General features: G+C 40.8%; 1 long non-coding RNA gene across 1 annotated transcript in view; it reads left to right on the top strand.

Annotated features, from left to right (window-relative positions):
- The window catches only part of LOC130542917 (uncharacterized), a 35998-nt gene extending 22760 nt beyond the window's left edge, over positions 1-13238 (top strand). The window contains exon 4 of the long non-coding RNA XR_008957825.1: positions 13192-13238. This is a non-coding gene — a long non-coding RNA (uncharacterized LOC130542917). The remainder of the gene's footprint in view (positions 1-13191) is intronic.
- The last annotated feature ends 681 nt before the right edge of the window (positions 13239-13919 follow it).

Here is a 13919-nt window from a genome sequence, read left to right as displayed (position 1 = left end):
TTCCTAGGTAACATATGGTTTTTGGTGCTATTGTAAATGGGCTGGATTCCCTAATTTCTCTTTCTTCAGTCTCATTATTCGTGTATAGAAATGCAACTGATTTCTGAGCATTGATTTTCTATCCCACCCCATTACTGAATTGCTCTATAACTTCTCATATTTTGCGCGTGTATTCTATTGGGTTTTCCATATAGAGTATCATGTCATCTGTGAAGAGAGACATTTTGACTTCTTTGCTGATTTGGATACCTTTTATCCCTTTTTGTTGTCTGCTGTTGCAAGGACTTCTAGTACTATGTTGAATAATAGTGGCGAGAGTGGGCATCCTTGTTGAGTTCCTGATCTTAAGGGAAAGGCTTCCAGCTTTTCCCCCATTGAGAATATTTTCTGTAGCCTTTCCATAGATGGCTTTTATGAGATTGAGAAATGAACCCTCTATTCCTACACTCTGAAGGGTTTTAATCAGGAAAGGATGCTGTATTTTGTCAAATGTTTTTTCTGGATCAGTTGAGGGGATCATATGGTTCCTGAGTCTTTTCTTGTTGATATGATGTATCACGCTGATCGATTTGCGAATATTGAACCACGCTTTCATCCCAGGGATGAATCCCACTTGTTCATGATGGATAATCGTTTTAATGTACTGTTGGATTCTATTAGCCAGAATCTGGTTGAGGATTTTGGCATCTATATTCATTAGGGAAATTGGTCTGTAATTCTTCTTTTTGAGGGGGTCTTTGCCTGTTTTGCGGATCAAGGTAATATTGGCCTCATAGAATGAGTTTGGTAGCTTTCCTTCTGTTTCTATTTTTGGAAATAGCTTTAGGAGAATAGGTATTATTTCTTCTTTGAATGATTGGTAGAATTCCCCAGGAAAACCGTCCGGGCCTGGAGTTTTGTTATTTGGAAGGTTGTTTATCACTGGCTCAATCTATTCACTGGCTTGGATGGCTATGTATTTCCCCATTAGGACTGCCTTTGCAGTATCCCATAGGTTTTGGACCATTGTGTTTTCATTCCCGTTGGTCTCCATAAATTGTTTAAATATATTTTTGATTTCCTGGTTCATTGGGTCATTCCTGAGCAGGATGGTTCTTAGTTTCCAAGTGTTTGAGTTTTTTTCCAAAATCTTCCTTGTTTTTGAGTTCCAATTTCAGAGTGTTGTGCTCTGAGAATATGCACGGGATAATTTCAATCTTTTGGTATCAGTTGAGACCTGATTTGTGTCCCAGAACATGGTCTAATCTTGAGAATGTTCCATGGGCATTAGAATAGAATGAGTATTCTTTGGTTCTGGGGTACAGTGTTCTATATATATCTATGAGGTCTATCTCATCTAGCATGGCATTCAAAGCTCTTGTTTCTATGTTGGTTTTCTGCTCTGGTGCTCTGTCTGTTGCTGATAGTGGAGTGTTGAGGTTCCTACTATTAATGTATTTTTATCTATATATCTCTTTATTCCGGTTAAGAGTTGGCTTGTGTATCTTGCTGCTCCCCTGTTTGGGGGCATATATATTTATAATTGTCATATCCACTTGTTGGATACATCCTTTAAGAATAATATAGTGCCCTTATGTGTCTCTAACTATAGTCTTTAGTTTCAAATCCAATCTGTCTGACATGAGAATTGCTACCCCAGCTTTCTTTTCAGGTCCATTGGCGTGAAAGATGGTATTCCATCCTTTTAGTCTGAATGTATCTTTAGGTTCAAAATGAGTGTTTGTAGACAGCAAATGGATGGCTCATGTCTTTTTATCCAATCAGCAACCCTGTGGTGTTTTATGGGAGCATTTAGGCCATTTACATTGAGACGGATTATTGAGAGATGTGATTTTAATGATGCCATATTGCCAGTAAAGTCTTTGTTTCCATAGATTGTGACTTTATGTTCTATATCACTCTTGGGGCCTTTTTACTTTTATAGAACCCCCCCCCCTTAATATCTCCTGTAGGGCTGATTTTGTGGTTAAAAAAATTGGTCAATGACCACGATTCTGGAAGGTCTTTATTTCTCCATCAATTCTGAATGACAGCCTTGCTGGATAAAGAATCCTTGGCTGCATGTTTTTCTCTGAAAGAGATTTAAAAATGCCCCCCAACCCTTTATCTCATTCCAGGTCTGTGTAGAGAGGTCAGACGTAATTCTGATATCTTTGCCTTGGTACGTGAGAAATTTCTTTGCCCTGGCCGCTTTCAATACTGTATCCTTGGATCTAATATTTGCGAAATGCACTATGACGTGACGTGGCATGGGTTTGTCGTGGTTGAGCTTGGAAGGGGTCCTCTCTGCCTCTTGGACACGAATGTTTGTTTCCCTTGCTAGATTAGGGAAGTTTTCAGCTACAATTTGTTCAAATATCTCCTCTAGACCTCGGTTTTTCTCTACGTCCTCAGGAATGCCGATGATTCTGACACTGGAACGTTTTATTGAGTCAGTCATTTCCCGTAACCTACATTTCTGTGTGTGGATTTTTTTGAGTCCAGATTCTCTTTTAGCTTTTTCCTCTACTAACCCATCTTCCAATTCGCTGATACGTCCTTCTGCCTCATTCACCCTGGCCAACAGAGCCTCTAGTTTTGACTGCATTTGGCTCCTAGAATTTTTAATTTCTGCCAGATTCGCTCACATTTCTGCCCTTAGAGATTCTATGTTCTCATTAACAATTTTGTCAATATTTTTTTCAAGTCTACAAATCATCTTGACCATTGTTACTCTGAATTCCATTTCTGATAATTTGGTTATATCCATATCCATAAGTTCTGTGGCAGAGGCCACAAACTCATTGTCTTTTCTTTGCTGGGGGGGGGGAACTTCTCCTCATCATTCAGATGAGGAGAGGTTGTGGTGTTGTCCAGAGCCCAAATTATTGACCACGACCCAGGCCGTGCGCCCTTGTTTTATAGGGATCTTAGGTATGGGGGCTTCTTGATTTTTCAGCCTGCCTTCTGAGGTAGGGGCCTGCCGTGCCGATACTTGGGCAACCCTGTTTGGGTAGAGTCTCTGTGTACCCTGCGAAGGGGGATGGGGGTGGGTACACTGTGAGCCGGTCTTTCCAGGCTTCTTTTCTCTGGTGGCTTTCCCTGGTGGTTTGCTGTGCTTCTTCTGAGAGTCAGAGCAGCAGTGGCCGAATCTCAGCCTCTGTCTCAGAACAGATGGATTGCGGACCATTCTCCACTGATGTTCTGGCCACTTTAACTCTGTTTCTGTTGGTGCTGCTCAACTCTGCACTGTCCAGGATGTGAGCCCCACACCTGGCTTCCCAGCTCTCACCTACAGGGCCAGTGTCTCTCTGTCTGTGTTTCTAACACCGCCAGCCGCCCCTGCATGCTCCAGGAGCTTTATGTGTCTCTTTCTTACACACATTTGCACAAGCTTCCGTTTTCATGACAGAGGACTGTGAGATGCCAGATGGTTTCTCTACGGTGTTCCTTCGTAGATTCAGTACATGGCACTTTCCTTATGTTTTCTTAGGCACTTGTACAAACGGTTTCATCAAGACTGAAGACGTGACTTCAAAGATGGCTTCGGTACAATGTTCTTTCCTAAAGTTGGTTCACCTCCCTTTCCTTATGCTTTTATTCCCAATCAGACACATGCTTCCATCATCATGACAGATTATGGGACTTGGAAAACCCTTTCCATACCCTCTTTTTCCTGAGATTACGTCTATGGCTGTTTCCTTAAGGTTCAACACACGTATTGGTAAACCCTGCTGTTTTCACTGATCAATGTTGCCTTGTCTCTACAAAAACATGGTTCGCTGAATTGACTGATGGCACTTTCCTTTCGTTTTCACACAACTTTTGAAGGGCTTTCCTCCTCATGACTGATGTGAGTTGAGAGATGCTTTCCTTGTAGTGTTCTTACATGGTTCAACAAAAGGCATTATCTTGATGCTTGCAGGCACAGTTTTGTACAATGCTCCCAATTCATGACACCAGATGTGAGGTGCAAGACGCTTTTATATAGAGTGTTCTCTCCTTGAGTAAAGTAGGTGTCCCTTTCCCTATGCATTTGTAGACACTTTCGAAAATCTTGACATCTTCCTGACAGAAGATGTGACTTGGATGAGGGTGTCCATTTGGTGTTCTGACTGAGATTTGGGTATATTGTTCTTTCCTTAAGGTTCAACGCACGTATTGGACAACGCATATATATTCCTGGGTCACCATGTTACTTCGATGTTGCCTATCAACACTGACCTGGTACTCACAACTACTTAGGACCTCTCCTTATGCTTTCACTCACACTTCTGCATGTACTTCCATCTTCATTACAGAAGATGTGAGTTGGGAGATCTTTTCCAAGGGTGTTCTTACCTGAGCATACAGCATGTTCCTTAGGTTTTCATACAGTTTTGGAACATACATCCATCTTCATGAAGGTAGTTGTGATTTGGAAGGTTGTCTCTAGATGGTGCTCTTTCTTAGTGTTAAGCATATGGCACTTCTCTTACGGTTCAACAGAGAGATTTGAAAATCTCTCTTCATACATCAGGATGTTTGAAATCTCTTCCTCTATATAGAACATTGGTGCTCAGAGTCGAGTAAATGGCATTTCTTTACACATTCCCTCACCCTTTAGCCAATGCTTCCAGGGTCATGTGAAAAGATGTTTCAGAGGGTATTCTATGGAGTTCTCTTGTAAAGTTAAGCATACGATAATTCCCTTAAGCTGAGAAACACTCTCTTGTATATGCTTCCAGCTTCATGAAAGAACACGTGCCTTTAAAGATGGATTAGGTACTGTCCTTTTTTGGAGCCATGTCTCTGCCACTTTCCTTATGTTTTCACCACTACGTTGCAAACATTTTCGTCTTCATGACAGAAGTCATGGTTTGTAACATGCTATCTACCCAGTGCTCTCACCTACTAAGTTTATGGCACTTTCCTTAAGTTTCAACACATAGGGAAGAAAACCCTGGTTGATCCATTTGTCAGGAGGTGGGTTCGATATCGTTTTCTATCTAGACAGATTTGGTTCTCAGAATTAAGTAGACAGCCCTTTCTCTACGTGCTTGCACACACTCTTGCCAAGGCTTCCATCTTCACAACAGAAGTTGTGAGTTGAGACATGATGTCTATACAGTGTTCTTCTATAGAGTGAGGCAACGCGCTTTATGCATCTCTTTTTGTACACACTTTTTCACATGCTTCCTTTTTCATGCCAGAAGACAGTGAGATGCAGGGCGCCTGGGTGGAACAGCAGTTAAGCGTCTGCCTTCAGCCAGGGCGTGATCCCGGCATTGTGGGATCAAGCCCCACATCAGGCTCCTCCGCTGTGAGCCTGCTTCTTCCTCTCCTACTCCCCCTGCTTGTGTTCCCTCTCTCACTGGCTGTTTTGCTGTCAAATTAATAAATGAAATCTTAAAACAAAAGAAAAAGAAGGGTTGCAGATTGGATAAAAAGAAATGACCCATCCATTTGCTGTCTACAAGAGACTCATTTCGAACCCAAAGATGCATTCAGACTGAGAGTAAGGGGATGGAGTACCATCTTTCACGCAAATGGACTTCAAAAGCAAGCTGGGGTAGCAATTCTCATATCAGATAAACTGGACTTTAAACTACAGACTATTGTTAGAGATGCAGAAGGGCACTATATTATTCTTAAAGGAAGTATTCAACAAGTGGATATGACAATTATAAATATATATGCCCCCAACAGGGGAGCACCAAGATACACAAGCCAACTCTTAACCAGAATAAAGAGACATATAAATAAAAATACATTAATAGTAGGGGAACTCAACACTCCACTCTCAGAAATAGACAGAACACCCCGGCAAAAACTAAGCAAAGAATCAAAGGCTTTGAATGCCATACTCGACGAGTTGGACCTCATAGATATATATAGAACACTACACCCCAGAACCAAAGAATACTCATTCTATTCTAATGCCCGTGGAACATTCTCAAGAATAGACCATGTTCTGGGACACAAAACAGGTCTCAACCGATACCAAAAGATTGAAATTATCCTGTGCATATTCTCAGACCACAACGCTCTGAAATCGAAACTCAACCACAAGGAAAAATTTGGAAGAAACTCAGACACCTGGAGACTAAGAACCATCCTGCTCCGGAATGACTCGATAAACCAGGAAATCAAAAATCAAATTAAACAATTTATGGAGACCAATGGGAATGAAAATACAACAGTTCAAAAACCTATGGGATACTGCAAAGGCAGTCCTAAGGGGGAAATACATAGCCATCCAAGCCTCACTCAAAAGAATAGAAAAATCTAAAATGCAGTTTTTATATTCTCACCTCAAGAAGCTGAAACAGCAACAGAGGGACAGGCCTAATCCACGCACGAGGAAGCAGTTGACCAAAATTAGAGCTGAAATCAATCAAGCAGAAACCAGAAGTACAGTAGAGCAGATCAACAGGACTAGAAGCTGGTTCTTTGAGAGAATCAATAAAATTGACAGACCACTGGCAACGCTCATCCAAAAGAAAAGAGAAAGGACCTGAATATTAATATTATGAATGAAAAAGGAGAGGTCACGATGAACACCATTGAAATTGGAAGGATTATTAGAAATTTTTATCAACAGCTATATGCCAATAAACTAAGCAATCCGGAAGAGATGGAATCCTTCCTGGAAACCTATAAACTACCAAGATTGAAAGAGGAAGAAATTGATTTCTTAAACAGGCCAATTAATGATGAAGAAATTGAGTCAGTGATAAACAACCTTCCAAATAACAAAACTCCAGGCCCGGACGGTTTTCCTGGGGAATTCTACCAAACATTCAAAGAAGAAATAATACCTACTCTCCTAAAGCTATTTCAAAAAATAGAAACAGAAGGAAAGCTACCAAACTCATTCTATGAGGCCAATATTACCTTGATCCCCAAACCAGGCAAAGACCCCCTCAAAAAGGAGAATTACAGACCGATTTCCCTAATGAATATGGACGCCAAAATCCTCAACAAGATACTTGCTAATAAAATCCAACAGTACATTAAAAGAATTACCCATCACGATCAAGTGGGATTCATACCTGGGATGCAAGCGTGGTTCAATATTCGCAAATCCATCAGCGTGATATATCATATCAACAAGAAAAGACTCAGGAACCATATGATCCTCTCAATCGATGCCGAAAAAGCATTTGACAAAATACAGCATCCTTTCCTGATTAAAACCCTTCAGAATGTAGGAATAGAGGGTACATTTCTCAATCTCATAAAAGCCATCTATGAAAAGCCTACTGCAAATATTATTCTCAATGGGGAAAAGCTGCAAGCCTTTCCCTTAAGATCAGGAACTCGACAAGGATGCCCACTCTCGCCACTATTATTCAACATCGTACTGGAAGTCCTTGCAACAGCAATCAGACGACAAAAAGGGATCAAAGGTATTCAAATCGGCAAAGAAGAAGTCAAAATGTCTCTCTTTGCAGATGACATGATACTCTATATGGAAAACCCAAAAGAAGCCACTCCCAAACTATTAGAAGTTATAGAGCAATTCAGTAATGTGGTGGGATACAAAATTAATGCTCAGAAATCAGTTGCATTTCTGTACACGAATAACGAGACTGAAGAAAGAGAAATTAGGGAATCCATCCCATTTACAATAGCACCAAAAACCGTACGTTACCTTAGAATTAACCAGAGACGTAAAGGACCTATATTCTAGAAACTATAAATCACTCTTGAAAGACATTAAGGAAGACATAAAAAGATGGAAAGGTATTCCATGCTCAAGGATCAGAAGAATTAACATAGTTAAAATGTCCATGCTACCCAGAGCCATCTACACTGTCAATGCTATCCCGATCAAAATACTGAGGACATTTTTCAAAGAACTGGAACAAATAGTCCTTAAATTTGCATGGAAACAGAAAAAGCCATGAATCTCCAAGGAACTGTTGAAAAGGAAAAATAAAGCTGGGGGCATCACAATGCCAGATTTCGAGCTGTACTACAAAGCTGTGATCACAAAGACAGCATGGTACTGGCACAAAAGCAGACACATAGACCAATGGAACAGAATAGAGAACAGAGAAATGGACCCTCGGCTCTTTGTGCAGCTAATATTTGAGCAAGGAGGAAAAAACATCCGGTGGGAAAAAAGTCTCTTCAATAAATGGTGCTGGGAAAATTGGACAGCTACATGCAAAAGAATGAAACTTGACCACTCTCTCACACCATACACAAAAATAAACTCCAAATGGATGAAAGACCTCGATGGGAATCCATCAAAATTCTAGAGGAGAACATAGGCAGCAACCTCCACGACATCGGCCAAAACAACCTTTTTCATGATACATCCCCAAAGGCAAGAGAAACAAAAGATACAATGAATTTATGGGACTTCATCAAGATTAAAAGTTTGGCACAGTCAAGGAAACAGTCAGAAAATCAAAGAGGCAGCCCACGGAATGGGAGAAGATATTTGCAAATGACACTACAGATAAAGGACTGGTATCCAAGATCTACAAAGAACTTCTCAAACTCAGTACACGAGAAACAAATAAACAAATCAAAAAATGGGCAGAAGATATGAACAGACACTTTTCCAATGAAGACATACAAATGGCTAACAGACACATGAAAAAATGTTCAAAATCATTAGCCATCAAGGAAATTCAAATCAAAACTTCACTGAGATACCACCTTACGCCAGTTAGAATGGCAAAAATAGACAAGGCAAGAAACAATTGTTGGAGAGGATGTGGAGAAAGGGGATCCCTCCTACATTGTTGGTGGGAATGCAAGTTGGTACAGCCACTCTGGAAAACAGTGTGGAGGTCCCTTAAAAAGTTAAAAATTGAGCTACCTTATGATCCAGCCATTGCACTACTGGGTGTTTACCCCAAAGATACAGACGTAGTGAAGAGAAGGGCCATATGCACCCCAATGTTCACAGCAGCAATGTCCACAATAGCTAAATCGTGGAGGGAGCCGAGATGCCCTTCAACAGATGACTGGATTAAGAAGTTGTGGTCCATACATACAATGGAATATTACTCAGCTATCAGAAAGAACGAGTTCTCAACATTTGCTACAACATGGATGGCACTGGAGGAGCTAATGCTAAGTGAAATAAGTCAAGCAGAGAAAGACAACTATCATATGATTTCTCTCATCTATGGAACAAAAGAACTAGGAAGATCGGTAGGAGAAGAAAGGAATAAAGAAAGGGGGGGTAATCAGAAGAGGGAATGAAACATGAGAGACTATGGACTATGAGAAACAAACTGAGGGCCTCAGAGGGGAAGGGGGTGGGGGAATGGGATAGACCGGTGATGGGTGGTAAGGAGGGCACGTATTGCATGGTGCACTAGGTGTTATACGCAACTAATGAATCATCAAGCCTTACATTGGAAACTGGGGATGCACTGTATGTTGACAAACATAATAAAACATTAAAAAAAGAAAAAAAAAGAAAAACTGTGAGATGCAAGATGCTTTCTCTATGGTGTTCTTTCAGAGAGTTCAGTATATGGCACTTTCCTTATGTTTTCTTAGACGCCTGTTGAAATGCTTTCATCTTCATGATCGAATACGTGAGGTGAAAGATGGCTTCGATACAATATTCTGTCTTAAATATTCGTTATTGGCCCTTTCCCTATGCTTTCATTCCCACTCTGAAACATTCTTCCATCATCATGACAGACGACGGGAGTTGGAAGACTGTTTCCATGCACTCCTATTACTGAGAGTTACATCTGGGGCTGTTTCCTTAAGTGAACCTTAAGGAAACACATATAGGGAAGCCCTAGTGTCTTCACTGATCAAAGTTGCCGTCTCTCTACACAAACTCTTTAGCTAATTGACTGATTGCACTTTCTTTTTGTTTTCACACAACCTTTTCGAACGGCTTTCATCCTCATGAAAGAAGTGAGTTGAGTGATGCTTTCTGTGTAGTATTATTACAGTTTTAAACGAAGTGCATTATCTTGATGCTCGCAGGCACTGTTTTGCACAATGCTCCCACTTCATGAGAAAAGATGTGAGGTGCAAGATGCTTTTAGATAGAGTATTCTCTCCTAGTGTAAAGTAGGTGACATCTTCCTTATGCATTCGTAGACACTTGAAAAACTTGCGATCATCCTCACAGAAGCTGTGACTTGGAAGATGGTGTCCATTCGGTGTTCTGACTGAGATTTGTATATAGTGCCCTTTTCCTTAAGGTTCAAGGCACGTGCTGGACAACGGGTGTATATTCATGGGTCACCATGTTACTTCGATGTTGCCTTCTGTCAACACGGAGTTGTTTCTCACAACTACTTAGATAGGACCTCTCCTTATGCTTTCACTTGCACTTCTGCAAGTACTCCCATCTTCATTACAGAAGATGTGAGTTGAAAGATTTTTTCCAAGGGTGTTCTTACCTGAGCATACAGAATGTTCCTTAGGTTTCATGCAGATTTTGGAACATACATCCACCCTCATGAACTTGATTTGGAAAGTTGTCTCCAGATGGTGCTCTTTAATAGTGCTAAGCGTATGGCACTTCTTTTACCATTCAACACAGATATTTGAAAAAGCTTCTCTCTTCGTGCATCAGGATGTTTGAAGTTTCATTCTCTATACAGAACCTTGGTGCTCAGAGTGGAGTAAACGTCATTTCTTTACAAGTTCCTTTACCCTTGAGCCAATGCTTTCAGCCTCATGAGAAAAGATCTGAGTTTCAGACAGTGTCCTACGGATTTCCCTCATAAAGTTAAGCGTACGATAATTCCCTTATGCTGAGAAACACTTCTGAGAATGCTTCCAACTTCGTAAAAGAAGATGTGCCTTGAAGGATGGATTCGGTACGGTCGTTTCTTGAAGCTAAGTCTCTGCCACTTTCCTTATGCTTTCAGGGCAATGATGCAAACGTTTCCATCTTCATGACAGAATTTGTTGGTTGAAAGATGCTATCTACCCAGTGCTCTCACCTACTATTAAGTTTATGGCACTTTCGTTAAGGTTCAACACACAGGAAAGAAACCCCGGTTGATCCATTTGTCAGGAGGTTGGTTTGATATTGTTTTCTATCTACACAGATTTGGTTCTTAGAATTAAGTAGACGGCACTTCTTTATGAGCTCACACACATTCTTACCAAGGCTTCTGTCTTCACTACAGAAGTTGTGAGTTGAGACATGGTGTCAATACAGTGTTCCTGTATAGAGTGAAACAACGCGATTTATGCGTCTGTTTTCACAGACAGTTTTGCACATACTTCCGTTTTTATGACAGAAGACTGTGAGATGCAAGATGCTTTCTCTATGGTGTTCTTTCGTGGACTTCAGTATATGGCACTTTCCCTATGTTTTCTTAGACACCTGTGCCAATAGTTTCATCTTCACGACCGAAGATGTCAGGTGAATGATGGCTTTGATACAATGTTCTTCCTTGAAGATTGGTTAGTGGCCCTTATGCTTTCATTCCCACTCTGCAACATGCTTCCATCATCATGACAGAGGATGGGAGTTGGAAGACCCTTACCATGCTCTTCGTACTGAGAGTTACGTCTATGGCAGTTTCCTTAAGGTTCAACACACATATTGGAAAACCCTGGTGTCTTCAGTGATCAACGTTACCGTCTCTCTGCACAAACCTGATTCACTGAATGGAGTGATGGCACTTTCTTTTCATTTTCACACAACATTTTTGATCGGCATCCTCTTTTTTTGGAAATTTTGTTTGGAAATTTTAATATGCCTTTCTCAATATCTGATGGAAAAAGCAGACAAAACATTGGTAACAAATGTGACCTAATTGACGTCTATGTAATATTGCATAATACGTGCAGAATACATTATTTCCAGTGGTCATAGACTATTTACCCAAACAGATGATATGTTGTTCCATGAATCATGTCTACATTTTAACATCCTGAAACTAACTAGATTCTATTCTTAGGCCACCAAAGAATAGAGCCCGAGTCCTCATGAAAAGAAGACCAGGAAATCCCTCCATGTTTAAAAATTCAATGTAACTTTGCTGTATATCCTAAGGGTCAGAGAGGGAATCGCAATGGACATTTTCCACCTTTTCTACATCAGGGCTCACACACAATGGCCCTTTGTCTCTGAAGAGCACTGACTATCCTAACATAGACAGGACTTAAGCCTCCTATCAGAGTTCTGCATGTCCCAGGCACACCTGGCAGCCTTGACCTGTGCACACACACACCTCCCTCCAGCTTTCCTTTCTGGTGGCATTGTGTTAAGGTAGTCAACATAGCCATATGGAGATGAGAAGCTCCCCACTCCTAGTGATGATGTTGCTATTGTCCCCACTAGGCTAATAACATGATTTCTGAGAGAATTACAACAAAATAGCAGTTTCTTGACCTTCATGAAAGTGTGAAAATCATCTTGTGAGTCATCTTTTCGAAACACTGTTTCACCATGTGTTCTTTTCTCTGGAAAAGATATAGACCCAATGGTAATTATGGCTCCTGAGCACCTGCTCTTGGGAGAATCCATACTGGCTCTGAGTAGCATTCTCCCTCGTAAACTTCTCAACTGGGGTGTAGATAGAATGAGTCCCATTTTTATATGGATAGACAAAGGCTCAGAAATGATATGAATTACAGAGGATTTTAGTGTCAGAAACCTAAGTGTGATCTCCAAACTGACTCCAAATCCCTTGTTCTTCCATACAAGGTACCATTTTGCTCTACCCCTGGTCTTCTCAATCTGGAAACCTAGGAAGTATTAGGATTTTCTTGTTGTGTGGCCAAATGGAATGAATTCGGCTGCCTTTTCACCTCTGCCCATCATGATCATGAAGATAATTCTCTCAGTGGAGGACCTTTGAGTCGGAGACTTAAAGATCCCTAGGAATAGAGATACTATACTATTTTTCTGATATTAAAGTGACTGAGAGAACTATGCTTTTTTAACTGATGGAGGCTCTGGTCTGTAGAGTGTTCTGTAAGGTCGGAAATAGTATTTAAAGCAGTTAGCCTCTTCTATAGAGTGAGACAATGCTTCTAAAGATTTCCTAAATATTCCCTTACCTGTGATTATTTATTCCCAACCATTGTAGTGTTTCTATGTTACGATTATGATTTCATCAAGGCCAACGTTGCAGAGAAAGAACTTAGTGTATCCAGGGGCACTTTCGTGTTGTGACAGTGAGCTATTCTGTTGTATTCTGTAGTCCAAGGGAATGGTGCCAGACATCTCTAAGATGTGTAAAATTCTGACTGTAAATGATCTCTATGTTTCAGAGATTTGGGCAGGACAAGGGGAGGAGTCCAGAGACCATGAACGCCTCTGTTACCTGTGCTGACCATGGAGCAGGTAACCTTCTGTAGGGGTCCTTTGATGTCTCTTTACTATTGGAAAGGTGCTTTCATCTCACGTTCCTCCATTTGGTAGTGATGATAAGAGTAATTTTTATGTCATACCATCTGTGAGGCCTGATCTTGGCCTCCCAGGAAAGCTCTCCTTTAACATTTTACCCAGCTCAAAATGACTGGGCAAACCCTCAAAGCATGGGCCCTATTTCTGCCCCCAGCACTTATTGTCCATATGCATCAAAAAGAAAAAGAGAACCAAAAAATGCCTTTGCCAACATCAAGGTGAGAACACAAAAGAACCTTTCTTGCTCCCATAAGATTAAAGTCATACTGATTTGTACATACTGAAAACATAAGAAAAAGTCTGTCACTTTCTGGAACCTTCTTCCTCATCGTGATGTATAACTGTACGTAGCACAACTCAGAACAAATATATGACCCTGCCCTAAATGTTCCTTCCCTGGAGCACTCCCTTCTTTGTGAAGATTGTGTCTCCCAGGCAGCTGTCCTTGACTTGGGTTTGAATAAAACTCTCTTCCTTCCTCTCTAAAATGTTTTAAAAGGTTCCTTCATTTAGTGTCGACAATAACACTCTGTTTTCAAGTGAAAAATAAATGTTCCTGGTTCACAACCGCGACAGAACAGAAGGCCGGCTT

Source organism: Ursus arctos, unplaced genomic scaffold, assembly GCF_023065955.2.
Source record: "Ursus arctos isolate Adak ecotype North America unplaced genomic scaffold, UrsArc2.0 scaffold_6, whole genome shotgun sequence".
Classification (NCBI taxonomy): Eukaryota; Metazoa; Chordata; class Mammalia; order Carnivora; family Ursidae; genus Ursus; species Ursus arctos.
Note: the sequence above shows the minus strand (reverse complement) of the source record. Positions and strands in the feature narration are given on the sequence as shown.